Consider the following 21,595-nt stretch of genomic DNA (forward strand, 5'->3'; position numbering starts at 1 on the left):
TGCCATACTTTGTCTCTCAGACTCCTGTTTGATGAATCTTACTCAGATGAAGGCCTTCTCCTTTAACAGGCTCCTTTCATTGGGTCGAGTATAGTCAAACACATTCAGCCTCCTTGTAACGTAAGATCACAATCCAGTAATACCTCTGTAGATTTTGTTCTTATCTCCCAGATTGGATGCCAAACATTTCTTAAAGTGTCTTCCTTTTATAAATCATTTGGAGTATGTAATTTTTCAGATTACTGGTCTGACGTATTTTATTTTGAAACTTCCTAAAATCATTTGTTGGGGTGTGGATCTTAGCTTCTGTTCCATGGATACTGGTGTTTTCTTCCCATTACTGAATATTGACCCCATATTAGCCTCACTCAGCTCCTGCAGTTACTGCCCCTCTCCTCTATAGAAAATTTGTCAAAATGGTTGCTTATAGTCATAATTTCATTTCCTCTCTTGAACTGTGTTTTTATCAGATTTTGGTCCTTACTGCTCTACTGAACTTATTTTAATCAAAGTCAGCTGTAGCTCCTATTGCTAAATCCAATGAAGGTTACTTCTCAGTCCTCATGTCATTTGTTATGTCCACTTTGGGGCACAGTTGATTATTCCATTCTTCCTTGAAATACTTTGTTCACTCAGCTTCTGGTTTTCCACTTACGCTGCTGACCACGCCTTCTCAGTTAATTTACTTGCCTTTAATTCTGTACAGTAACTCTGTGCCTTTGCTCAGAAGTCAGCTTCCCTCAGAAGTCAACATGGCTGCGTCTGAGCAATCTGAAGTTTTTGCTCATGCACACCACTCTCCCAGGAAGGTCTGCCTCGACTACCCTATTGAAAACTGCACTCCAAGGCCAGCGCCGCACAGCTCAATAGGCTAATCCTCCACCTAGCGGTGCAGGCACACCGGGTTCTAGTCCCGGTCAGGGTGCCAGATTCTGTCCCGGTTGCCCCTCTTCCAGGCCAGCTCTCTGCTGTGGCCAGGGAGTGCAGTGGAGGATGGCCCAAGTCCTTGGGCCCTGCACCCACATGGGAGACCAGGAGAAGCACCTGGCTCCTGCCATCGGATCAGCGCGGTGTGTCGGCCGCAGCGCACCAGCCGTGGCGGCCATTGGAGGGTGAACCAACGGCAAAGGAAGACCTTTCTCTCTGTCTCTCTCTCACTGTCCACTCTACCTGTCAAAAAAATAAATAAATAAAAAGAAAAAAAAAAAAGAAAACTGCACTCCCATTTCCCTTCCCCCTTTTCTTTATTCTAGCATTCATCACCATCTGACATGCTATATAGTTTGATTATCTCTTGAGGTCTTTTTGATTTGCATTTGTTCATGACTCAGCAGAGACACCAACCCAGTGGCAACAGGATTGTAGAAGTAACAGGTAGCTCAAGTTGGTCCATTCTTTATCAGTAAGAAATGTCTCTCTTTGTCCTTTTTATAGCTTTTCTCCTTGTATCCCCTTTTTTTTTTCCTAAAACTTTTTGCTATTTTTTTTTCCTGTTAGCCTTGTCTGGTTTATCTTTTTCCATCTCTTATTTCTTTCAAAGTTTATCATTCATTTTTATTTATCTGAAAGCCAGAGAAAGAGAGAGAGAGATTCTAACAATGGATTCATACCCCAAATGACTGCAACAGCAAGGCTTGAACCAGTGCCCATGTAGGATGCTGGCATTGCAGGAGGCGGCTGAACCTGTTATGCCACAATGCCAGTCCTGACATTTTTATTTTTAAATATGAGTCTGTTCAATCAAATATAGCCGACTTTTGCCTTTTTAGCCAAACCCAAAGTGCTTGGCGTTTAATCGGTTACTTTAAGATGTTTATATTCATCATTATTACCATAACAGTATTCTTCCTATTCGCTTTTGCGATTTAGTATAGTTCCTATTTTTTTCTTTCTTGCTTTTCATTCTTCATTTTTATTTTTACTGCTGGCACTTTCCTCCCTCAGTTGTACATTGTATTTCAACACTTGTAGTTTAAACTGAGATATTTAAACTTATTTGTATTTTTCTCAGTGTCTGCAATTTCTCTCTTCTCTTTCTCTGCCTCTCCCTCTCTGCCTGTTTCTCCCTTCCTTGTCTCTCTCACTCTGTGCTCGCTCGCTCTTTCTCTGTCCTTGTGGTCAGGCACCTTGGCATACTTCTGCTTCGCCTGTCCTGTTCTCCTGCCAGAGAACAGAGTGGAGAATGAGTGATACTTTGTCCTGGATTGGTGTTAATCTTTTTTGTTAGGAACATTTATTTAAATTTATGTCTCGTTATACCTGTTTCTTGCACTCATGTGTATTTATTAGTGTCTTTTATGATAATCATCATCCAGTGGCTTTCTAAAGATAGATCAGGACTTGAGAACTCTCTAAAGCCTTTTACTTCCTTTCACAGTTAAGAATTCAAACTTAAAACTTCTTTTCTCCCTCAACTATGAAGATATTGCCCCATTATCTTTTTGCATGCAGTGTTTTTGAAAATAGATCCATCTGATTTGCTTTTATTTTTAAAAACACTTATTTTTGCTTTTTAGATGTCTTCAAGATTTTTTTCTTTTTATAAAACTTTCTGCCTGTGATTCTAGGTATGGGTATTTTTTCACCTATTCTTGTCTCTCATTCAACCATTTCTATCTGAAAACACTTATATTTCTATACAAGGACCCTCACATTGATAACTTCTTTGATTATTAAAAATATTTTCCTTATATAGAATATAGCTCTCCTTTCCTTCTGGAACTTCCAGTTCTAGAACTAGTGCTTCTATCCTTCAAATATTCTAGCTGTCCATTCATGGCTCCCATCTCTTTGTTCTTTGGCGCTGGACTCTGGAGCAGTTTTTCAGCTCAGGCAAATTCTGCTTGGTTGCCCACCTCTAAACTTTTTATTTTCACTATTGTCTTGTTTTTCATTTCTAAGAAATGACAAAGTCTGTTCTTGTCTATGAATGTGATTTCCTCCTTTTCTTTCTGAAAATACTCATTACCTTCTTTTGAAACATTGGAATTTTTCCTATCCACCTTCTTTCCTTGAACCTGGTGCCTTGTCTTCATGGTGCAGTTTCCTCAAACACTTGGTGGTTCTTAGTGTTGGACTGAGCTCTCCCATGTGAGTGCTGTCATCTGGGGGTGCTGTTTCTGCTCACTGTAGTGCTTCCCCTGCAGTGTCTGTAGGGGATGGTGGCCTGGCCTGTGCCATGGGCATGCTGTGCCTGAGCTTGTGTGCTGGGCACCAGGCCCTCCTTCTCATGGGTGTCGGGGCTCTGGTTACTGTCGCTAATCCAAGCTCCTTCTCTGTAGAAAAGTGTGCTGTGACAGTGGATAGACACATGGAGCATATTCACATTTCCCTTCATCTCCGAAGGAGAGGGTTATTAAGTAAATTAACTTAGTAAAATTAAGAGCCTGGGGACAGAATCACTTTTGTCATTTACTTCAAATATGTCATATACAGTATGTTCACATTTTTATACAAACTTGAATTCTGTGATTTTTAAAGTGGTAAAACATAAAATATTAATAAAATCTCACATTACACATTTGAAGTAATATTTATCCCATAAATTGAAAATCAGTTTATGAATGACCTAATGGAATCTGTACCACTTTAAATGTTAAACAGAAATGTCTACTATTCCTAGGAAACATTAGCCTACAGGAACTTATTCCCAACATAAAATCCAGCCTTCTAAAGGCCATTTAAAGTTATCCTATTGAGTTAACACATGACAACATAATTGTGGTTAGTATATGGAATTAAAACTAAATAGAATTAAACACATTTATTTCCAAAATTCCACAGTTCAGGAATCTCACTAATTTGTACTTAACTTTTCCAACTTAGTCCAAATCATTGATATTATGCTGCATACTCAGTGACTGCAGGAATGGAGAGAAGTTGTAAAGCTTTAACTTTGCATCACTTGAATCACTGAACATTAAGTAAAAATCTTTGCACTGTATCCATTCATCAGTTAGTGGACATCTGGATTGATTCCATATCTTAGTTATTGTGAGTTGAGCTGCTATAAACATGGGGGTATAGTTAACTCTTGTGTATGCTGATTTCATCTCCTTTGGGTAAATTCCTAGGAGTGCAAAGACTGGGTCCTAAGGGAGATATATTTTCAGATTTCTGAGGAAACTCCATATCATCTTCCATAATTGTTATACTAGTTTACATTCCCACCACAGTGTATCTGGGTACCTTTTTCCTCATATCATCGCCAGCAGTTATTTATTTTTTTGATTTTTGGATGATGTGCATTCTAACTGGCATGAGGTAAAATCTTATTGTCATTTTTATTTGCATCTCCTTGATGGCTAGTGATCCTGAACATCTTTTCATGTGTATTTTGGCCATTTTCACCTTTTAAAAAATGCCTGTTTGTATCTTTAGCCCATTTTTTTTTAACTGGGTTGCTTGTTTTGTTGTTGTTGGGTTTCTTGAGCTCCTTAGAGATCCTGAATATTAACCCTTTATCAGATGTATAATTTGCAAGTATTTTCTCCGTTTGTGTCAGTTGCCTCATTACTTTGTGGAGTATTTCCTTTGCTGTGTACAAGCCTCTTAGCTTGATATAATCCTATTTGTCAATTTTTTGCCTTTATTGCCTGTTCTTCTGGGGTCTTATCCAAGAAGTCTTTGCCTATGCCAACATCTTGCAGTGTTTCCCGTTTTTTTCTCTAGTAATTTGATGGTTTCAGGTCTTAGATTTAGAACCTGGATCCATTGTGAGTTGGCTTTTGTATAGGGTGTAAGAAATCGGTCTTGTTTTATACTTTTGTATACAATAAACAAATTATGGTATATATACACAATGGAATACTACTCAGCAATAACAAATAATGAAATCTTGTCTTTCTCAACAAAATGGATGCAACTGGAGACCATATGCCTAGTGAAATAAGCCAGTTCCCAAAAGACAAATATCATATTTGCCCTAATTTGTGGTAACATGTATACAGAATACAAAAAAAAATGTAATATATTTGAGCACAGTTGAGCTTTTGAGATTTGATCATTCTTTATTTATAGCCTTTGTCTATATTCTTGAGGAACAGTGTTTTTTCTACTTACTACTTGTTGAATTCTTTATTTAGTGGTGGATTAGGCTTGTTTTTATAAAGTAGATTGAAAGTATGTCATTGTAAAAATTAAAAGTATGAAAAGAAAGAGTAGGGAGGATGGGAGTGAGGTAGAGAGGGTAAGGTGGGAAGTATCATTTTGCTCTTAAAACTATATATAGGAAATATATGAAATTTGTCCCCTTCATTTAAAATTTTAAAAGTAAAAAAAAATCAAACAAACAGAAAGGAATCTTTGTGCTTATTTATTATTTAGTACATCTCCATTAGGAAATACTTCAGCATACTCTTCCTTTTGAACTCTGGGTTTCCTGAAATTTATTCTATGTGTTTTTGGTAACATGTGCAAACTACCTTTACTCATATGAATTGTCCTCACTAATTTTGTTGAATGGGTTTTCAATAATGATAAAGTTAGTAAGTCCACAATATGTATGGTATTGCAGCATGTCAAAGTGTTTGTTGTTTTATTTGCTATTTTCCCTGGTGTTACGCTTCTCAGAGGGTGGTAAGTTGATTTGGAGAATATGTAATGGTCCATCAGGGAATACCTGAAACCGTAAGTTCACACAGTACTTTATCCTATAGTGTGCATTTCACTAAAAGGTTTAGGGAGGAACAGGAAACCTTTGAAGTCTGGACTTTTATGAGATCGTATCACATGCATCCGCAGATCTGCAGAGTTCCAGTTTGCCAAAAGAGCCAGTTTTATGTTTTATCTAAAAGCTTGGGGTGTAGGAAATTTACACATTTTTGTGCAGTGAATGGTTTTGGAAAGATTTTAAAATTTGGTATTTTGGAGGAATATGATGCTTTGCCCAAAACGGAGAGGGTGCATACTGCCAGGAGGACTAGTCATGCCATGGCGTAGCTGGGGCTGAACAGCTAAAGCAGCTGCATTGCAGTACGGCCAGCCAGGTTGGTTTGGGAAGAGCTGTTAGTCACCTTTTGAACCATTGCTTTTTAACCTATGATTTGCCAGTGATGAACAATATCGAGTCAGCCTTTCAGCTTATACCAAAAAGAAGCTGAAGGGGAAAAGACAGCTCCTAGGGCTACCATCTCAGATTTGGAGAAGAATGTGATCAAATACTTGCACACCTGTGCTCTGGCTTGGCAGGGGGCCAGGGCTCGACAGAGGGGATTTTCTCATGGGAAGGACAGTGCTACAATTTCCGTAGGACCAGGCCCAGGGACCAGCAGGATTCTCACCTAGTACTCTCACTAGAAAGCAGCTTTGTTGCTGATGTTGTGGGTTGCATAGCATGCCCGGTCCTCCTAACTCAACCGGAAAAAGAGATCCTGCACTTTTAGCACAAGGAGACCAGGGTGTGGAGAGGGAGTATACAAAAAGTATTTTTAACATTTTAATTTTTTTTATTTTTATTTTTTTGACAGGCAGAGTGGACAGTGAGAGAGAGAGAGACAGAGAGAAAGGTCTTCCTTTGCCGTTGGTTCACCCTCCAATGGCCAGCGTGGCCGGCGCGCTGCGGCCGGCGCACTGCGCTGATCCGATGGCAGGAGCCAGGTGCTTTCTCCTGGTCTCCCATGGGGTGCAGAGCTCAAGCACTTGGGCCATCCTCCACTGCACTCCCTGGCCACAGCAGAGAGCTGGCCTGGAAGAGGGGCAACCGGGACAGAATCTGGCACCCCGACCAGGACTAGAACCCGGTGTGCCGGCGCCACAAGGCGGAGGATTAGCCTAGTAAGCCGCGGCACCGGCCCAATTTTTATTATTATTTGAAGGCAATGGGAAGGGGAAGGAGAGATTGATCTCCCACCTACTGCTTCACTCCCCAGATTCCTGCAACAGATGGGGCTGGATGAGGCCAAAGCCAGGAGCTTTGGAACTCTATCAGGTTCTCACACTTGAGTGGCAGGGACCCAAGTACTTGAGCTGTCATTTGCTGAGTCCCATGGTGTGCATTAGCAGGAAGCTGGATTGGAGAGCAGAGCTGGGACACAGACCCAAGCACCCCAATATGGGATGCAGACATCCCAAGTGGGGGTTTAACCACTGCACCAAAAGCTCCCATGTTAGTTACTTACCTGTGATTTGCCCTAATCTAATTCTGCCTTCAGCCACGTGACTGAACTCTGTGACTCTGGGTGAGATGTGTCCCCTCCTAATCAATTATAAAGGAGAATGCTGATAATGCCGGGTTTACAGAGCTGTTCTGAGGACGAAAAGAAACCATGTGCTTTGTGAACTTCAGTGCCCTCTTGAACTTAAGGAATGAAAAATCAGAAATGTTTATTCTTTCTTCCACTTTAAAAATATGACCAGTGACTTCTGGTGCCCCCCACAAGATGGTATATTCTTCTCACTGGGTACAGTTAAAAACTCTGGGCTTTGTATAAAAAAAAAAAAGAAAAAAAAAACCAAACTTTGAGACTCTGCAATGTGAAGGGAAGGTTAAACAGCCAGGGGCCTTGAACACGAGGAATGACCTAGTGGTGTGTTACATAGGAGTTTTTTTTACTCTCATGTATCCCACACTAGATGCTGGAGAAATTGATAACCCAGAAACATCCATGGGCCCAGCCAAAAATGTAAACAAAACAAAAAAAAAAAAAAAATCCTCTTCTAATCCAGAGAGCCAAGAAAAGGTCAGACTAGCAAGACAGAAAACTATTAGAAACTAGCAGCCCTACCCCATCCAGATACCCTAGAGAAACCCCATGGCTCCACGCCTGTTCTTTTGCAAAAGGCCTGGCTCTAACAAGGCACCCTAGCCCCTCCTGCCAGGGTAGTATCAAAAAAGGAGCAGGTGCGCTTTCATCCCTACCCGGAGATAAGAACTCCCTTTCCTCTGCACCAAGTTGTCAGTGGGGAATCTGGGGTTCTCCACCATGCAGTACTGACAAGACCTCCCCAACCCTGCAGTGGTGCCAGTGAGCAGAAACAACATACCTCTCCCTTTCCCACACTGGGAAGTGTCATTGGAGCCTAGACGGGAGCTTGAAATCCCACCTGCATTCAGCAAGCATGCAGCCCCTCCACAGATGTCAAGAGAGGTGGGGTGAGGAACCTGGACTTCGGCCCTTCCAGGTGGTAGTGAGGTAGCATGTCCTTTTACCCTGCCTGTGTGCTGTCAGAGGAGGCCTGCTGGAACAGAAGGTTTAAGTATGGTAGAGAGTCTCGTTGGAATAGCTAGGATATAGTTGAAAGTCATGCAGCATACCAAGAACCAGGGAAATATCCACCGTGCCAGGAAAGCTCATCAAGTGCAAATTCATGGGTAACACAGGTCTGTTCATGATCTGATAAGGATTTTAAAGCAGTTGTAAACATGTTTCAGTGAGCAATTATGAACATGCAGGAAGTCTTAACAAAAGATAGAGGTAAGAGAAAAAACACATGAGAATTTTAGAATTGAACACTGCAGTTACTGAAATAAAAAATCTGATGGATGAGCTTAACAGCAGAATGGAGTGGTCAGGGGAAGGCATTAGTGAACTTAAATATAGAACAAAAGAAATTACCTGTTTGAAGAACAAATAAATTAGATTAAAAAAAAGTATAGACCTTCTGGGACCTGAGAGAACCATAGCAACAGATCTAACATCCAGATTGTCAGAGTCCCAAAAGAGAGGAGAAAGAGGGTAAGACTGAAAACTGGCCAGTGCCGCGGCTCAATAGGCTCATCCTCCGCCTTGCGGCGCCGGCACACCGGGTTCTAGTCCCGGTTGGGACGCCAGATTCTGTCCCAGTTGCCCCTCTTCAGGCCAGCTCTCTGATGTATCCTGGGAGTGCAGTGGAGGATGGCCCAAATCCTTGGGCCCTGCACCCGCATGGCTCCTGGCTTCGGATCAGTGTGGTGCACCAGCCGCAGCAGCCATTGGAGGGTGAACCAACGGTAAAGGAAGACCTTTCTCTCTGTCTCTCTCTCTCTCTGTCCACTCTGCCTGTCAAAAAAAAAAAAAAAAAAAAAAGACTGAAAACTATTCAAAGCAGTAATGGCAGGACAATCCCCACACAGGCAAAAGATATGCACCCAGAGTGTCCGAGAAACTGAGCACATACCAAACAGAATAAACCCAAAGAATCTACTTTGACACAAATAAGTCAAAGTTCAGGAAATTGAAGATAGGGGCTGGCGTTGTGATGTAGCAGGTCAAGTTGCTGCCTATGATGCTGGCGTGCCCTGTGAGCGCTTGTTTCAGTCCCAGCGTTCTGCTTCTTATCCAGCTCTGCTATGGCCTGGGAAAGCAGTAGAAGATGGCCCAAGTTCTTGGGCCCCTGCCACCCATATGGGAGACCAGGATTGAGTTACTGGCTTCAGCTGGCCATCTGAGGAGTGAACCAGTGGATAGAAGACATCTCTCTTTTTCTCTCTTCCTCTTTTCTCCTCTCTCTGTAACTCTGCCTTTCAAATAATAAATAAATACGTAAATAAATAAATGTCTTTTAAAAATAAAACTGAAGATAAAAGTCTAAAAGCAATGAGAGTACAGCTACTTAGTATAGGGGAAGAATCATTTGAATTATAGTGGATTTCTCCATGGAGTTCAGAAAAAAGTAACAAGCAGAGCAATTTTAGTGCTGAAAGAAAAGAACTGCCAGCCCAGGATCCTATATCCAAGTGTAATTGCCCTTCAGGAATTAAGGGGAAATAAATACATTTTCAAATTAAGTCAAATGAAGAAAAATTGGTCAGCAGCATAACAAGGGATAAAGGAAGTTCTTGAAAAGGAGAGAGATACAAAAAGAAGGAATCTCAGAGCATTAGAAAGGAAGAAAGAACAAAAGAAAGAGTCCCAATATGGATGAATGCATTAACTTTCATTCTCTCGGGTTTTCTGAATTACTTGGCATTGAAGCCAAGAATACAGCATTGTCTGATGACAGTTACATTATAGATGGGAGAGCAAAGGAACTTAAAGGGAAATAAAGTTTCTACGCTTCATTCAGCAGGTAAAAGGTCAAAACCTGTAGGCCTCTGTGACAGTGGAAAAGTCCTCTATCTTGAGTACAGAGGTGGCTACTCAAATTCACATGTGATTGAAAAAAAAGTATGAACTACACACACACACTGTACCAGTGCCAGCTTCCTGGTTTTGGTGATGTACGACAGTTATTCAAGATGTAGCCTTTGGGGGATCTGGGTGAAGAGTACGCACTTTGTACTCTATTTGCAGTGAATTTAAATTACATAAAATAAAACATTAAGAAATAGTCCCACATGTGAAAATAGTAATGTCATTTGTTCTGCGGTATTCTTCTATGTGATAAATCAGGTGATCCAAATTGTTAGACTGAAGTCTCTCCTCCAGTGAACTGAACCCCATTTGCTATTATCTAAAACATGCCGACCAGCAAACATTTTATTTTATTTTTCTAAGCTGGCTGTTGAGAAGAAAACACTGGTCACCACTGAATTAAATGAAAGTCCAATGGATTGGCTTGGCTTCTACCCACAGTTGTACTTCACAGATGTGTTGTCTGTAAGCATGTACCCACACTTGTCCATTTCTTGCTACTTGGCATTTCTTGATAACATATCACTTCTGACTTTTCTGATTTTATTGATGTCATTCATATGAAAACATTTAACACTTTTTAATTTATATTTTCAATGAAGAACATGGCATTGCAGTTTAAAACAAGAATGCTAATGTTATCAGCTTAAAACCAATAGATTATACAAGATGATGGATGGCCTTGAGATGCTCCACCAAGGTTTAAATGAGGAAGGGGATAAAAGTGCCAGTCCACCTACAGCTAGTGAATCTATAGAGAGTGACAGCATTTGATCTGACAAACGTGGATTGGATTAAACATGTACATTTCAAATACAGATCTTCTTATTGTAGATAAGTGAGTCTAAGTCTAGATGTTTCTTAGTAAGAATGATTTATCAAGAGTGTGTATGATATCACCATTTTTGAAATGACAACTACAAGTTAAAGCTATTTATAACTCATTCGATAAAACACCTACTGGGAAAAAGAAGCCCTGAAAATTATATGAAACTGTGGGCACTGTGGGTTCTCTGACAGAGCATGCTTGTGTGATGAAAATTACTGAGTTGGTAGTAAAGTAAAAAGCATTGCTTGAATTAAAATGTCATTTGGGGTTTCCCTAAGACAATAAGAGGCCAAATGGTGGACTAGAGGTGCATTCATATAAGCCATGTGACCTTCTTTTAAGGATTTATTTATTTGAAAGTGAAAGTTACAGAGAGAGAGGGAAGGGGTAAAAGAGAGAGAGAAAGTGAGAGAACCTTCCACCCACAGTTCACTCCCCAAATGGCTGCAATGATCAGAGATGGGCCACACCAAAGCCAGGAGCCAGGAGCTTCATCCAGGTCTCCCACATGGGTGGCGGGAGCCCAGATACTTTGGCCATCTTCTACTTCTGTTCCCAGGCCATTAGCAGGGAGCTTGATTGGAAGTAGAGCAGAAACATGAACCCCATATAGGATGCCCACCAGCTATGCCATAGTGTTGCCCCCCTCATGTGACTTCTTAACAGGAGGGTAGGAGGGTGCTCCATTAAACTTGTGTGGAGCCTAGCAGTTAAGACACCACATCCTGGAGCTGGCACCTTGGCATAGTAGGTTAATCCTCTGCCTGCAGTGTCGGCATCCCAAATGGGCACTGGTTCTAGTCCTGCCTGCTCCACTTCCAGTCCCGCTCTCTTCTATGGCCTGGGAAAGCAGTGGAAAATGGCTCAAGTCCTTGGGCCCCTGCACCCACATGGGAGACCCAGAAGAAGCTCCTGGCTCCTGGCTTGAGATCAGTGCAGCTCTGACTGTTTTGGCCGTTTGGGGAGTGAACCAGCGAATGGAAGACCTTTCTTTCTGTCTCTCCCTCTCACTGTGTGTAACTGTACCTGTCAAATAAATAAATAAATAAAATCTTTTAAGGCCGGCGCCGTGGCTCAATAGGCTAATCCTCCACCTAGCGGCGCCGGCACACCAGGTTCTAGTCCCGGTCGGGGCGCCGGATTCTGTCCCGGTTGCCCCTCTTCCAGGCCAGCTCTCTGCTGTGGCCAGGGAAGGCAGTGGAGGATGGCCCAAGTGCTTGGGCCCTGCACCCCATGGAAGACCAGGAGAACACCTGGCTCCTGCCTTCGGATCAGTGCGGTGCGCCAGCCACAGCACGCCAGCCGTGGTGGCTGTCTCTTTCTACCTCTCAAATAAAATTAATTTTTTCCAAAATATTTAATAGAAAAATGAAATTAAAAGATAAGTTTATTTTAGTGCAAAAAGATGAAACCATGCAGGGTTTTCATAATATGAGTTTTCCATGAACTTTTTGAAGACCCCCCAAATACGTATCTTAGACTGGCACCCCCAGAAACAGATCCTGAGAGTAGGGTTCCAGTGAAAGTAGATTGTTTTGGAGGTGAGCCCAGGAAGCACCAGTAGAGAGATGAGGAAGTGAGAAAAGGAAGGAAAGTCCCTACTGAGTGTGACAAATAGCTGATTCCCACTGTGAGCAACCAGGTGGAGATCAGCCCACTGGGGCCCGCTGGGGGACTGCTGGGAGCACATCAGAGTGTCCCATCCAAGAGGCAAGGGTGTTGGGGGCCTGAACCACCTCTGTCCATCACCCATTGAGGGCATCTGGAGTATTATCAGCGCTGTCCTTCCAGCCTCAGCTGTGCATGAATTAGGCAGCTGTAGCCAGGACAAAGTGTGTGGGCTGGGAGCCACAGAAGCTTATGGTAGGCAGCCATCATTGCAAACGGAAACAGGGAGACCTGAACAGATAGGGCAGGGCACTGCCAGCTTCTGCTGCAGTACACAGACATTTGTAGCCTGAAAAGTTTTGGGCTTTTCTCCTCGGCAATTACCCTGACAGTGAAGCAGACTAAACAAACGAGATCCAAAAGAAAGCAGAAACCCGTGTTATTTGTGTGAGGCTTCTTCAGAAAGTTTGTGGAAAATGGAATTAAAAGATGAGTTTATTTTGGTGCAAAAAAAATTTTGAAATTTATACATAGCTTTTTCATAACATACATTTTCATGTACTTTTTGAAGAAGCCTTCAAAGACATGGATTTCAACTTTTTATACCTGGGAAGGCTTACCTTTTAATTCCATTTTCCACAAACTTTCTGAAGTACCCTCACATCAACATCTTTATGTGAGATTGGGCCCTCAAAATATTGCAATACCAAAATAGAGAAGAAAAATTAATCTGCAGTGAGAATGGGTGACAGCTCTCTTCATTTTTTCCCAGTAATGTGACTTTTACATACTCAAATGTCATTTTGCCCATAATTTATTTTTTTAAAGATTTATGTATTTGAAAGGCAGAGTTGCAGAGAGACAGAGAGACCTTCCATTTGCTTCCCAAAAGTTCATTTCCCAAATGACCACAGCAGCCAGGTCTGCCAGGCTGAAGTCAGGAGCTTGGAATTCCATCCAGGTCTCCCACGTGGGTGCAGGGCCCTGAGTACTTGGGCCATCTTCCACTGCTTTCCCAGATGCACTAGCAGGAAGTCGATTGGGAAGCTGAGCAGCCAGGACTCAGATGGACACTGATATGCAATGCCAGTGTCACAGGCAGAGGCTTAACCTGCTGTGCCACAAGGCTGCTCCCTGCCCATTAATTCTTAAGGATAGTAGGAAACTCCCTTCCTTTGGGAATAATCGAAAACACCGTGCAGTTTCTGTTGCTTTTTCTCCAGCACACCAAGTGCACTTGCACTCTTCTTGTAGGTGTGCCCCTGACAGGAAGGGGTAGGCCAGGAGCATCCCACATCCCTCAGGTCTCTGCTAATCATCTTCTCAGTGAGACCTTTCCTGACTACCCTATGTAAAATAACAGCCCATACCCACACTCCTTCATTCCAACTTTCTGTGTAGCATGTCTCACTGACCAACATACCATGCAGCGTTATGTGTGAAACAGTTAGTGTCTGCCTTTACCCATCCAAATGCAAACTTCTGAAAGGCATGAACTCTCTCTCTTTGTTCCCTGCTGTCTCCCCAGCCCCTGGAGCAGTGTCTCAGGTTATATCCATCGGATACTCAATGAGTACTTGTTGAGGGAGAGAACTAGCAGGTGGAGAACTATCCTGAAGCGCCACCCTCATTCCCTTCCTTGCCAAATACACTGTGTTGGATTTCATTTCTCCTGAAAGGCAGTTTGCTCCTGTTTCTTTCCTGAAGCACTTTTTGAACAGAGGCCTTTTAGGCGACTCTAGAGTCACATTGTAGAGATAGCTGCTTTAGTCTAGGCCAGTGGTTCTCAAAGTGTGGTCCTGGGGCCAGCAGCAGCACGCCCTAGGAATGCAGATTCTTGGGCCCTGACCAGATGACTGAATCAGAGCAATTTGTATTAAAATAGGCCTTCCACCTGCTTCCAATGTACACTAAAGTTTGAAACTCACTGACCTACACATAAAGCTTAACACAGTTTGGGGCAGGGGAGTGGTGCAGAAGGCACAGAGCTCACTCCTGGTATTTGTCACCGGGAGCTTTCTCAGAGATCTGAGCTGAGCTCCGAACAGCTGTACAGTTCTGAAATTGGTACTTACTTGTTAATAACCCGCATCTTATTTATTTCTAAAATAAATTAGAGCACCTTATTCCAAAGCCAGGGCTGATTTCCTGTCCATGAGACCAGTGTAGGAGCACAAGGCTTGATGCTCAGAGGGGACCCGCTCTTGGTTTAATGTGCTGTGGTGAACTTTCACAGGATACCTGAAAAGTAACAGAGAAGTCAGGAGCTGTTTGGACTACGTTAGCTACTGCAGCATTATTAGTATTTTCTGGGAAGTCGAACATTTTCTGTAAGGAAGTAATTGGGGAAGACTATGTGACACATTAGGACCCTGGAGTTTCCAACCGTACAAGCACAGCTTAGACCTCAGCTTTAACATTGATTAGCTGGGGGGCCCCAGGAAAGTTACTTAATCTTTCTGTCTCAGTTTCTTACCTTTGAATGGGGAAAACAATACTATAGTATCTATCTCATTTACCATGATCAGAAAACTGGACATGAAAACCACATGCCCCAGTGCATAGTATGTGCTCAGTAAATATTAGCTATCATCCATTTCTGGCTCTGCACCAACATTAGTGTAGAGATGAATTTTTTATTCCAATTCAGAATTTTACCAAATTGCGGATGTTTTTCGTTATGGATTTTTTCCCCCTTAGATTTGGTCTGCAGTTTTATCTCAGCTCTTCATTTCCAGACTTGAGGATATATTCACAAAGGATTCAGAGATATTTCTACTTATTATTATTCACCTCCGTGTGCTCTGGGAGGATGATACACAGAGAAAGCAGCTAGAATGCAAGGCCTCCTGGAAAACTTCCTACACGACTGTGCAGTGACGGATCACGGCTAGCAAGCTTTTTACTGCAGCTGTTTGGATTTTTAACTGACTGGCAAAAGCACAGCCATACCTAAAATATGTTGTTTAAATTGCTGGGGAAAATATGGCAGTAAATTATCCAGTGCAGATACTTGCTGGTCCAAATACCTTCATCTGAAAGTTCCCTCGCTTGGAACAGAGCTCCTGCAGCAGGCTTTCTGCCATGCCCAGTGCATTCGGGCCTTCCTTTTAGGCTGGGCGTGGGATTTTGGTGAGACTCTTCAGTGTACTTCTTACTAAATGACATGAGGAAATTTGCTGGTTGTGATTTGATAATACGAAGAATGCATTTCATTCTGTATAACGCTCTGCCAACCTGAGAGCACATTCACACGTATTATCTCACTTAATTTTGATAGTAATCCTGTGGATTGGCAGGTGTCACTATTCCCAGTGGGATGAGAAAACCGGTGCTCCGAGCAGTCAGTGGTCTTCTGCAAGGCCACATGGTAATGAAGTTGTGGAGCGGAAGTTAGAATAGCTCTTTCTCTTCTTGTCTTCCGACCTTTAACAGTTTATCACACTCAGCACTTGTGTGTCATTTACTTTCATTGAAGGTGGCCCTGCTGACAACTCCCCAGCGATGTTCCCAGCACTGAATGGGCAGACATTTCTCCAGTTCTCATCTTGCTTGCCCTTCAGCGCTCAGTGTGTTTTGCCCTTCCCTCTTGGCCGTGATAAACAGACAAAATCAAGATGCCTGTCTTGGCTTGGCTTGTCTTGGTGAGGGGTGGTAGTGGGTGGTGAGAGGCAATTTTCTCTTTTACTTCCCACCTTCATGGATTGTTTTTTTTTTTTTCCTTCTGTTTTCCAGTGTTCATGATTGATCCTTTAGCTTTCCCAGGCTGTAGCAAATTTTTATGTGTTTTAAATGATATTTCTTCCTTATGTTCATAAAATGTTTTCATTCATTGTAGCTATTTTCAGGAAAAAGTGGATTACATGAATTGAACTTTATTTATCGTTAATTTAACTAATACTTATTTAGTGCTAATTCTGAGTAAACCTTAGAGGAATTTGTTATTAAAAAAAAAATCCTTGTTCAATGAAATTAGTCCAAACTGATGGAATTTTAGGCACAGTGAAAGGCTGTGTGAGAGGGGACTGTAGACAAGGGCTCAGCTATGTCCTCCCTGCATTCCCAAGGGGCATGATGTTGCGGCCCTGTGACATTGTCCTCAGCAGACGTGGCTGACGTGAGTCTGGGACAGCAGTGTAAAGGCTTCCTGTGGCTTAGGCAGTGATCTGGGGCTGACGGGTCGCTCACGTAGAGACGAGCAGTGTGAACTGGCAGAATCTGGACGGAGCAGGCTGGTAGCAGCAAGGAGCAGAAGGCAAGGGCTGTCAGACAGAGCGTGAGAGTTTGGAGGAGTCACTGTGAACCACAAGGGGATGACAGGCACGAGTTGGCAGAGGCCGTGGCCTCGACAGAAGGAAAACAAGGAGAAGGTCCTGAGAGGCCTGGAGGCCTGGCAGAGACCCCTGCTTCCACACGCCCTCATTCTTCCAGTTACCGTCCTGCTCCTCCGGGTTCGTCCATTCCACCAAGCGCATCTACATTACACCGAGAATCACATTTTAGAAGTTGACTTCCTCTACCTTGCTTATACCAAATATTGGCCCGAATAAAGATTCAGGAATAACTGGAGTTCATATTCAGTGTCCAAGAGCGCAATGCGAGTTTTGTAAATCAAGTTTAAGGTTTGAATCCGAGGGGTACATCGAGCATCATTCTTCGGTGTGAAGTGGAAAAAGCTGGATGTTTCCCTGGGGACTGCACGTGCGGGTGTCACGGTACTTCTCTGCTCAAACCCTTTCTTCAGCTCCCACTTCCTTCCGGGGAAAAGCAGCTCAGAAACAAGCAGCTCTGGCTTCCTGGGCCTGGTGCCTGTGTAGTCTCACGGGGCTCTGCCATGAGAAGGGCCCCGCGCTCGGTTCAATCCTCAGCTGTTGCTGTCTTGAAATTCTCTACAGTTTTATCCTTCTGTGTGTGTTTACGTAAGTGAAGTGCAGTGGGACGGCAGAACAGACGCCGGGACAGAGCCGATCCTGGAGCAGCTGCGTGTGCGCTTGCCTCTGCTCCTGCTGCAGTCTGTGCACACACGTGGGCTCAGGCGCAGCAGGCAGCACGCATACAACAGTGTTTGGCCTGCAACACATGTGCCATGTGCACACATTGGAGCAGTCCAGAATACCACAGGGACCCCAGGGGGAAGGTACACTGGGACCTGGGCCCAGGTGGGCCACAGCGGCTGCAGCAGCATGGGCAAAAGTGGCAGCCTGGCCATGCCAGAGAGCAGGGTTTTCCTGTGGAGAGCACCAGGTCCTGCCTGGGAGGCGGCTGTCCCATAGGTCCCAGAACATGCCCCTGTCGAGCCAGTGTAAGGGAGAATGCTCTCTGGCTTGAGCACTGGGAAAGCAAATACTGGCACTCTGAGAGCAAACTCTCAGCAAATTATTACAAAGTACAAGCATGTAATACAATAAAAATGTGACAATACAATAAAGAGTATCAGGGAGTTGTTAGAACTCTCGTTTAGAATTTTCAATTTTGAAATGCTGCAGCATTGCAAAGCAAATATCCATAGGCCTAGGAATTGAAATTGAAATTAAATATGAAGCTCGTCATGTTCAGTAGTAAAGATGTCACTTTCCCATGCAGCTTCTGATGAGCCAGTTATTAATGAAGGCAATTTTCAGATTAATGTTTCCTTATCACAGAAACAGCATTAGAATATATCCGTAGATGTTTTAAATTATATACTTATCATGAAACTACTTTTAGTTTCTTGTTCAGCCTCCACAGTTATAGGAAATACCAAAGGAAACATTAAAAAGCCCTGTCTCTAATTACATTGAAAATTAAATTCAAACTTACATGAAACCGATTTGTATGTAGAGTTCAATCTTTTCAGAAAAATTGTTTTCAGGGCCGGCGCTGTGGTGTAGCAGGAAAAGCCGCCGCCTGCAGTGCCAGCATCCCATATGGGTACCAGTTTGAGTCCCGGCTGTCCTATCCAGTTCTCTGCTATGGCCTGGGAAAGCAGTAGATGATGACCCAAGTCCTTGGGCCCCTGAACCCACATGGGAGACCCGGAAGATGGAAGACCACTCTCTCTCTCTCCTTCTCTCTGTGTAACTCTTTCAAATAAATAAATAAATCTTTGAAAGAAAAGGAAAAATTATTTTTTAAGAATCATTAGCTTAGATACACTAAAACTTGCATTTTAAAATAATTCATAAGAGCTTTATCTCAATATTGTCACAGTCTATAAAATACTCTTAAGATTTCCATAATAATTACACTAACAGAATGATCCCTTCAAAATTAAAAATTATTTTAAAAATGTGTGATCTTGCATTTGCCAAGTGTGGCTGACTCTACTTTTACTATCTTAATTGAAAATGAGGTTGTTAAAAATATAAATTTTGATGATCTAATAAATTAGTATTTAAGAAATAATATGTAGGAAAGCCAGGAAATTGATATGACCCATCAAATATAGTAATAAAATATTTTTGTATTATGTAAAAGTATAACACTAACATTGTATTTTTGCAGTTTGGAGATTCATCATGACTCATGTGTTACTATTATTCTAATTATATGAAAACTCTTTGAAAATTCATGGAAAATTCACATTATGAAAAAATTGCATGGATTTCAAAAGGGTTTTACACCAAAATAAACTTATTTTTAAATTCCCTTTTCCACAAACTTTTTGAAGTTTTCTGTAAGTAATCCCTATATTATAAGTGCTGAAATATTTTTAAGGAAAAAAGCTTCATTTTTTAGTACACTTTTTCTCATGCTTTCTGAACCTGGGACCCTGCATTCTCATTGAGAGGTGGACCCCGCAGTAGTATAGCCAGCCCTGCCAAAAAGACCTGCCACGGTCTGCTTCCTCCTTGTATATAAGGAGCTTGTATTCTTAGTTTTTTTTTCCCCTTTGAATAGTCTCCCTTTTGCCTACTCTGCTTCAGGTTTTCTTTTAAAATGCTTGTTTATTTTTTTTATTTGAAAGGCAGAGGGACAGAGTGGTTCACTCCCCTAAGTGCCCACAATAGCCAGGGCTGGGCCAGGCTAAAGCCAGGAGCCTGGAATTCCATCTGGGTCTTCCACGTGGGTGGCAGGGACTCAGGCACTTGGGCCATCATCCGCTCCCTGCCTAGGAGGATGAACAGGAAGGTGAATAGGAAGCGGAGGTAGGACTTCATCTAGGGCATGAATTGGATATGGAATGTGAGCGCCTCAAGCTTTAAGCCAATGAGGCCCACGGCCCACACCCAGGTTTTAACATTTCAGTCACCTCCAGCCTTTTTAAGGCTTTTGCCTTAGATGTTTTTCTTCGGCCTATAAAGCTCTTCCTCCAAATGCCCACATAGCTCACACTGTCACCTCTCTTAAGTCTTTGTTCAAGTGTCACCTTAATTAGGCCACCCTCACTCCTCTCCTTAAAACTGCAGCCCAGGGGCCAGTGCTATGACTCAGTGCAGGCTGAGCCTCTGCCTTTGGCACTTGCACCCCATATTGGCGCTGATTCTAGTCCTGGCTGCTCTTCTTCCAATCCAGCTCTCTGCTATGGCCTGGGAAAGCTGTGGAAGATGGCCCAAGTGCTTGGACCCCTGTACCTGTATGGGAGACCCAGAAAAAGCTCCAGGTTCCTGGATTTGGATCTGGCCATTATGGCCATTTAGGGAATAAACCAGAGGTTGCAAGATCTCTCTCTGTCTCTCCCTCTCTCTGTCTGTAATTCTACCTCTCAAATAAATAAAATCTTAAAAAAAATAACCTGCAACCCCGCTCTCTCCTGATCCCTACTCCGGACTCCAGTTTTCTTTTATCACCTTCTGATATATAATTTACCTGTATACAATGTCTGCTGTACACTATCCGCTACCTCTGCTGGGATATCAGCTTCACAAGGATGGGAATCTTTTTCTGTTTTGTTCACTGTTGATTCCCAGGCACCTGTGGTAGTGGGAGCCCATAGTAGATACTCAGTGAATATTTGTGGAACAGAGTCTGAAACTATTAGATAAGAATGCAGTAGCTGTGCAAGCCAGAATGATCCACATAACCACAAGGCGTTCTTTCTTGTTGTGCAATAGGCAGGTTAGCTTCTTGATTCCTTAAATTGTTTACAGCTAATGCTTTTGTATTTCCATTTATTTTAATTAATGAGAATTCTGCTTATAGAGTCTTGTACTCACTGCATGTTAATTATCTAGTGTAGTTCATGTAATTGTAGCATATCTAGAGCCTTGAAAGGTTTTCAGAATGCTAAAGTCTTTGTTATAAGAAGTTCAAGCAGAGGACTGGCGCTGTGGTATAGCCAGTAAAGCTGCCGCCTGCAGTGCCGGCATCCCATATGGGTGCTGGTTCAAGTCCTGGATGCTCTCCTCTGATCCAGCTCCCTGCTAACGCATCTGGGAAAGCAGTGGAAGATGGCCCAAATACTTGGGCCCCTACACCCACATGGAAGACCCGGAAGAACCTCCTGGCTCCTGTTTGGATTGGCCCAGCTTTGGCTATTGCAGCCATTTGGGGAGTGAACCAGTGGATGGAAGATTCTCTGGTTCTCAGTAACTCTGCCTTTCAAATAAATAAATAAATCTTTAAAAAAAAAAAGAAATTAAAATAGAAAACCCAATAGCTAAATTCATTACTTGCTTGTTAAGAATATTTATTTTTTTAATATTTATTTTATTAATATTTATTTGAAAGAGTTACAGAGAGAGGTAGAGACAGAGAGAGGTCTTCCATCGGATGGTTCACTCCTCAGATGGCTGCAACAGCCGGAGCTGTGCCAATCTGAAGCCAGGAGCCAGGAGCTTCTTCCAGGTCTCCCATGTGGGTGCAGGGGTTCAAGGACGTGGACCATCTTCTACTGCTTTCCCAGGCCATAGCAGAGGAGCAGTTGGGACTCGAACCAGTGGCCATATGGGAACGCTGGCACTTCAGGCCAGGGCTTTAACCCACTGTGCCACAGCGCCGGCCCCAAGAATATTTATTTCTAATAAGACCCTGTTTTGCCTCCGTCTACTTAGGAGTATCTGTGCTTTGGTGCTTGAGTTGGGTGCCCAGTCACATGGCCGCCACCAAGCAGTGAGTGAGACAGGGAAATGCAGGTCTTTTAGTTGGGTGAAAACATGCTGCGCTAGAATTGGGTTTGGCTATGGAG

General features: G+C 42.8%; 1 protein-coding gene across 4 annotated transcripts in view; it reads left to right on the plus strand.

Moving 5' to 3' along the window:
- KIF6 (kinesin family member 6) overlaps positions 1–21,595 on the plus strand; it is a 440,562-nt gene that overhangs the window by 10,733 nt on the left and 408,234 nt on the right. The gene's annotated exons all lie outside the window — the stretch shown is intronic.

This window comes from Oryctolagus cuniculus, chromosome 5, assembly GCF_051225735.1.
Source record: "Oryctolagus cuniculus isolate XC-2025 breed Fujian yellow rabbit chromosome 5, ASM5122573v1, whole genome shotgun sequence".
Classification (NCBI taxonomy): Eukaryota; Metazoa; Chordata; class Mammalia; order Lagomorpha; family Leporidae; genus Oryctolagus; species Oryctolagus cuniculus.